Below are 7824 nucleotides of genomic sequence, written 5' to 3' on the forward strand. Positions count from 1 at the left end.
AGATTTAGACCTCGAATTGGAGTCGGATTTCGAAAAAAGCACAAAACCGGGCTCGGGGGTTAATGGGTAATCGGATTTTTGTTCAAATCTCGATTTTGGCCAAGCGAGCCTGGGGTTGACTTTTGTTGACTTTTTCAAAAATGACCTAAATTGAACCTCTTTCATTTGTGGGTAGTTTCTAAAGCTTATTTTAAATCATTTGGTTAATAATTTGCTAGATTTTGTTGGTTTGGAGGCTTGTTCAAAAGGCAAGTCCATGATTGATTGATTGCTTGAGATGCGGAGTGAGGTAAGTGTTAGTCTAACCTTGATTTGAGGAAATTAGGAACCCTTGAATTACATGTTATATGAATTACGTGTAAAACGGCGTATATGTGAGGTGATGAGTTTATATGCGTTATTGTATTACTTGCTTCCATGTTTTCGTTGCTTCATAGTATATCTTGATACATGCCTTAATTTCTTCTTCCTGATGGTTAATTCAGTATACTTCCAAGAAGAGTTAAAACAATCAACCACAAGCATGTACAAAATTCAATAAGAAACGCGAAGATAGAGTAAAGAGAATATATGTATATCAAATAATAAAACTTACACGCGATGTATTGAAAAGTAAAGCAAAAATGTAAGGAGAATCCCAGAGACAGAATGATGATAAGATCAATATTCTCTTAAAAAATAGAATCACATATTTACATGCCCATCAAGAAATAACAAATAAAAACTAAGGAAAATTAAAAAATGCCAGAAAACCCGAAACAAAATATAGAATTTTTTGAAATAAAACTAAAATCTAAGGCTAAAAGAAGGAGCTAGCAAAATAAAAGCATAAGATGGATAAGAGAAAGATAAAAGTAGGTTTTCAAGATGGACACTTACTTTCTCTCTTACCCATCTTCTTCAGATGTATGTGTTTGCAATGAATTTTCGACTCACGAAAAATAACTGCAATCACACTTACTTTCTCTCTTACCCATCTTCTTCAGATGCATGTGTTTGTTTCTCCCTTGATTCTTCTCTCCTGCTTATCTCCTTGATTCGAGGGTTGGAGAAGCGTGTTTCTCGGACGTAGGATGATGCAGAATTTTTTGGATGTATCTGATATCCCTGAAAGTATGTTGTGGATCATCTTGAAGTATTTGATTATCAAGAATTATCTGTCCACAACTTAATCTCTTTGTGAGTATCCTGTGAGTTTGTGTAATATTCGAGATGATCTGCATTTTTTAGATACTTTTTTAAAGGAATATGTAACATTTTTATAGGAGTGACATAGGGTTAGTGTAAGTAGCCTCCAAGTTAGGACTTTGGTAGAGTAGCCTCCAATTAACCTTAATAGACTCCTAAAATTTCAAGAGTAGTGTTTTGAATTTAGGATTTAGCCCAAATTTCGTATAGGCTTGATCCATTAAAATTTCGATGTCTATAAATGCCCCAACTTCAAGGTTTGTCGGGGTGTAGGCTTCCCAAAATTTGAAGATGAGACTTGAAGTACTCGACCATCGTAATAAATGATTTTAAAACTTCATGTTTTCGATTTTGCATGAGAAAGAGATGAATGGCAGAATTGGTCCCACTGGCGTTCTAATTTGTTTGCAATAATTTTTGACATACAAAAAATAACTACAATCACAAAAGAATAAAGTAATTTTATCAATCAATTGTGAGCACAATTCTGTTTCTTGCTTGATTCTTCTCTCCTGATTATCTACATGATTCGATGGTTGTAGCAGCGTGTTTCTCGAGCATAGGATGATGCAGACTTCGTTTGATGTATCTAATATCCATGAAAGTATGTTGTGGATCTTCTTGAAATATTTGATCATCAAGAATATCCGGCCATATCTTGATCTCTTTGTGAGTATCCAGTTAGTTTATGGGATATTCGAGATAATCTCCATTTTTGAGATATTTTTTTTAGGGAATATGTAACCCTTTTTCTAGGAGTGACTTAAGTTTAGGGTAGAGTAGCGTCCAAGTTAGGTTTTAATAGAGTAGCCTCGGAACAACCCTAATAATCTCCTAGAATTTCAAGAATCGTCTTATAGTATCTTGAATTTAGGATTTATCCCAAATTTCGTATGGGCTTGATCCATTAAAATTTCGATGTCTACTAATGCCCCCTACTTCAAGGCGGGGCATAGATTTACAATATAATCGTAGACAAAGCTTGAAGAATTAACAAAGAAGACACCATATATTCTTTTCACCGTGAGAAAAGAGATGAATGGCAGATTTGGTCCCACTGGGCGTGCCAAAATTTGTAGCTACTAAATTTTGTTCCTGAAAAATAATTACCAAGACAAGAAATATAGCGTCAAATATTATATTTGATTTCAAGTGATGGGGTTAGAATCTCTATAATATCTCAAATCTAAAGATATGTAGTCTCTGATTCTTCTTCCCACGAATGATGGTTCAAATTTATTTGCAAAGCATTTTTGACACACGAAAAATAACTGCAATAACAAAAGAATAAAGTAATTTTTTCAATTAATTGTGAGTACAATTCCATTTTTTCCTTGATTTTTCTCACCCGATTATCTCCATGATTCGAGGGCTAGATCAGCGTGTTTCTCGAACATAGGATGATGCAAACTTTCTTGGATGTATCTGAAATCCGTGAAAGTATATTGTGGATCTTTATAAAGTATTTGATTATCAAGAATTATCTATGTCATGACCCTAAATTCCCACCTTAGGATGTACCTTGTCTCTAAGACTAGGTAAGCCTAAACACACATTGTGAATTTAGCAAAAATAACAACTAAGATATAAATTAAACAGATAAAATATTACAATGAACCCAAAATGGAACAACAATCATAAAATTCCCAAAACCGATAAAACTAAGTCATACGGCACCTTGCGGCGCTACTTGCACGAGGCCTCGCCGTTCCGTTGCCAAAAGCCATCAGCCGCTACGAGCGTTGTCGCCTCCCGATGTTGCCCACAATAACCGATGGCAATCGGAACGTACTGAGCTTAGCCCCATGCTCACGGCACCTTGCGGCGCTACTTGCACGAGGCCTCGCCATTCCGTTGCCAAAAGCCATCAGCCGCCACGAGCGATGCCAGACACAACTCACAACAATCGATGGCAATCAGAACGTACTGAGTTTAGCCCCATGCGCACGGCACCTTGCGGCGCTACTTGCACGAGGCCTCACCGTTCCGTTGCCAAAAGCCATCAGCTGCCATGAGCAATGTCGCCTCCCGATGTTGCCCAAAACAACCGATGGCAATCGGAATGTACTGAGTTTAGCCCCATGCGCACGACACCTTGCGGCGCTACTTGCACGAGGCCTCGCTGTTCCGTTGCCAAAAGCCATCAGCCGCCACAAGCGATGTCGCCTCCCGATGTTGCCCGCAACAACCAATGGCAATCGGAACGTACTGAGTTTAGCCCCATGTGCACGACACCTTGCGGCGCTACTTGCATGAGGCCTCGCAGTTCCGTTGCCAAAAGCCATCAGCTGCCATGAGCGATGTCGCCTCCCGATTTTTCCCCCAACAACCGATGGCATTCGGAACATACTAAGCTTAGCCCCCATGCGTATGGCACCTTGCAGCGCTACTTGCATGACGCTCCGCCGTTCCGTTGCCAAAAGCCATCGGCCGCCACGAGCGATGCCCAGCACCAGACGTACTACGAGCACACACGAGTACTTGCCGACACGCTTTGCGAACATCGGGGACATAGCACGGACAAGCCGTGCATGCCCCTAATGCCCACGCCGCATGCCAGCGTCCCCCGTGCATGCCTGCCTCGGCCAGGCAGCAAGCACCTTGAGGTGCCTTTCAACACCTCTACCCTCCTTATATATGTCTTAAAAAAAACCAAGTGACAGGAGTAGACATGTTTTGGCCAGAGAATCATAATAGACATGTACAACACCAAAATGCACAAACCAAAGTACAACTTAGCTAATATATTCACAAATGACTTTTAAACATTGTAAATGATATTTTTTACAAAAAATAATATTTTTTTAATAAATATTTATTATAAAACGAAAAAATACATAATAAAATACAAAAAAATAAGAAAATTATTATAAATATAGAAAAAACAATGGAGAAAATTTCCAATACATCTAGTAATAATATAACACATAAAATAATAAATATTTTATAAAACAAGTACGATAAAAACTATTTAAAAATACAAAAAATGCATAAGATTTAATAAAAAATATGTAAAAAATAGGTAAAATACATAATATTATTATAAAAATATATAGATGACCAACCACCAATAACCATGACGCACCTCCATTGTGACAACCACCATAAGTGATTCCGATATCAAACAACCGCTGCAAACCACCAAGCGTCGCACCAACCGTCGTCGGTCACTACCGCTCGAACCACCGCAATTTTCCACCACCGCCAGCCACGACCACCAACCACCAACATCATTGCACTTGACATCTTGTTAAACATTGGCTAGCACTAGATATGGTGCGACATCATGCCATGGCCATGCCCTTCCATGTCCTGCCATGTCCTACGTCGTGCCATGGCCATGTCCTTTCACGTTCGACGTCGGGCCATGGCAACGTCCGACCATGACCTGCCATGTCCTGCCATGTCCTGGTCCTGCCACGGTCATGTCTTGCCACATCCGACGCCGGGCCATGACCATGCCCTGCCATGTCCTGCATGTCCTGCCATGTCCCGCGTCCTGCCATGCCACATCCGATATTGGGCCATGGCCACGTACGTCCATGCCCTGCCATGTCCCATCTGTCCTGCATCCTGCCATGGCCATGTCCTGCCACGTCCGACGCCGTGCCATGGCCACGCCCTGCCATGTCCTGCATCCTGCGATGTCCTGCTTCCTGCCATGTCCCGCCATGTCCGACGTCGGGCCATGGCCACGTACGACCACGCCCTGCCATATCCCATCATGTTCTTCCTTGTGCGATGGCCATGTCCTGCGACGTCCGACGCCATGCCATGGCCACACCCTGCCATGTCCTGCGTCCTGCCATGTCCTGCGTCGTGCAATGGCCGAAGCCATGCCATGGCCACGCCCTGCCATGTCCTGCGTCCTGCCATGTCCTGCGCCCTGGCGTGGCCATGTCCCGTCATGTCCTGCCTCGTGCGATGGCCATGTCCTGCGACGTCCGACGCCGTGCCATGGCCACGCCCTGCCATGTCCTGCGTCCTGCCATCTCCTGCATCATGCCATGCATTGCATCGTGCCATGGCCATGTCTTGCCACGTTTGATGCCGTGTCATGGCCACGCCCTGCCATGTCCTGCGTCCTGCCGTGGCCATATCCCGTCATGTCCAGCGTCATGCCATGGCCATGTCCTGCGACGTCCGACGCCGTGTCATGGCCACGCCCTGCCATGTCCTACGTCCTGCCATGTCCTGCGTCATTCCATGACCATGTCCTGCCATGTTTGACGCCGTGCCATGGCCACGCCCTGCCATGTACAACGTCCTGCCATGTCCTGCGTCCTACCGTGGCCATGTCCTGTCATGCCTAGCGTCGTGCCATGGCCATGTCCTGCGACGTCCGACGTCCTGCCATGGCCACGCCCTGCCATATCCTACGTCCTGCCATGTTCTGCGTCGTGCCATGGCCATGTCCTGCCACGTTCGACGCCGTGCCATGGCCACGCCATGCCATGTCCTGCGTCCTGCCCTATCCTGCCACGTCCGACATCGGGCCATGGCCACGCCCTGCCATGTCCTGCGTCCTGCCATGTCCCGTCATGTCCTGCGTCGTGCCATGGCCATATCCTGCCACGTTCGACACCGTGCCATGGCCACGCCCTGCCAAGTCCTGCGTCCTGCCATGTCCTACGTCCTGCCATGGCCATATCCTGCATCGTGCCATGGCCATGGCCATGTCCTGCATCATGCCATGGCCATGTCCTGCAATGTCCGATGCCGAGCCATGGCCACGTCTGAGGCCGAGCCATGGCCATTTCCGACGCCGAGCCATGGCCACGCCCTGCCATGTCCTGCGTCCTGCCATGTCCTACGTCCTGTCGTGGCCATGTCATGTCATGTCCTGCGTCGTGCCATGGCCATGTCCTGCGACGTCCGACTCCGTGCCATGGCCACACCCTGCCATGTCCTGCGTCCTGCCATCTCCAGCCGTGGCATGGCCATGTCCAGCCATGTCTGACACCTTGCCATGGCCACACCCTGCCATGTCCTGCGTCCTGCCGTGGCCATGTCCTGTCATGTCCTACGTCCTGCCATGGCCATGTCCTGCATGGTGCTATGGCCATGTCATGCGATGTCCGATGCCGAGCCATGGCCACGTCCGAGTCTGAGCCATGGCCACGTCCGACGCCGAGCCATGGCCATGCCCTGCCATGTCCTGCGTCCTACCGTGGCCATGTCCTGTCATGTCCTGCGTCGTGCCATGGCCATGTCCTGCAAAGTCCGACTTCGTGCCATGGCCACGCCCTGCCATGTCCTGCGTCCTGCCATGTCCTGAAGTGGCATGGCCGTGTCCAGCCATGTCTGACACCTTGCCATGGCCACACCCTGCCATGTCCTGCGTCCTGCCATGTCCTGCGTCCTGTCGTGGCCATGTCCTATCATGTCCTGCTTCATGTCATGGCCATGTCGTGCGACGTCCGACGTCGTGCCATGGCCACGCCTTGCCATGTCCGGCGTCCTACCATGGCCATGTCCTGCGTCGTGCCATGGCCATGTCTTGCGACATCTGATGCCGTGCCATGGCCACACCCTGCCATGTCCTACATCATGCCATGGCCATGTCCTGCCACGTCCGACGCCGAGCCATGGCCACGTCCGACGTCGAGCCATGGCCACGTCCGACGCCGAGCCATGGCCACGCCCTGCCATGTCCTGCATCCTACCGTGGCCATGTCCTGTCATGTCCTGCGTTGTGCCATGGCCATATCCTGCGACGTCCGACGCCGTGTCATGGCCATGCCCTGCCATGTCCTGCGTCCTGCCATGTCCTGCGCCGTGGCATGGCCATATCCAGCCATGTCTGACACCTTGCCATGGCCAGGCCCTGCCATGTCCTGCGTCCTGCCATGTCCTGCGTCCTGCTTTGGCCATGTCCTGTCATGTCCTACATCCTGCCATCGCCATGTCATGCCACATCTGACGCGCGTGCCATGGCCATGCCCTGCCACGCCTGCCATGTCCTGCGTCCTGCCATGTCCTACGTCCTGCCATGGCAATGTCCTGCCACGTCCGACACCGTGCCATGGCCACGCCCTGCCATGTCCTGCGTCCTGCCACATCCTGTATCCTGCCATGTCCTGTGTCCTGCCATGGCCATGTCCTGCCACGTCTGACGCCGTGCCATGGCCACGCCCTGCCATGTCCTGCATCCTGCTATGTCCTGCGTCGTGCCATGACCATGTCCTGCCATGTTTGACGTCGTGCCATGGCCACGCCCTGCCATGTCCTGCGTCCTGCCATGTCCTGCGTCCTACCGTGGCCATGTCCTGTCATGCCTAGCGTCGTGCCATGGCCATGTCCTGTGACGTCCGACGCCGTGCTATGGCCACGCCCTGCCATATCCTGCGTCCTGCCATGTCCTACGTCGTGCCATGGCCATGTCCTGCCACGTCCGACGCCGTGCCATGGCCACGCCATTCCATGTCCTACGTCCTGCCCTGTCCTGCCATGTCCGACGTCGGGCTATGGCCATGCCCTGCCATGTCTTGCATCCTGCCATGTCCCGTCATGTCCTGCGTCGTGCCATGGCCATATCCTGCCACGTCCGACACCGTGCCATGGCGACGCCCTGCCATGTCCTGTATCCTGCCATGTCCTGTGTCCTACCATGGCCATGTCCTGCGTCGTGCCATG

The sequence above is a fragment of the Nicotiana tabacum genome, chromosome 13 (assembly GCF_000715075.1).
Source record: "Nicotiana tabacum cultivar K326 chromosome 13, ASM71507v2, whole genome shotgun sequence".
Classification (NCBI taxonomy): Eukaryota; Viridiplantae; Streptophyta; class Magnoliopsida; order Solanales; family Solanaceae; genus Nicotiana; species Nicotiana tabacum.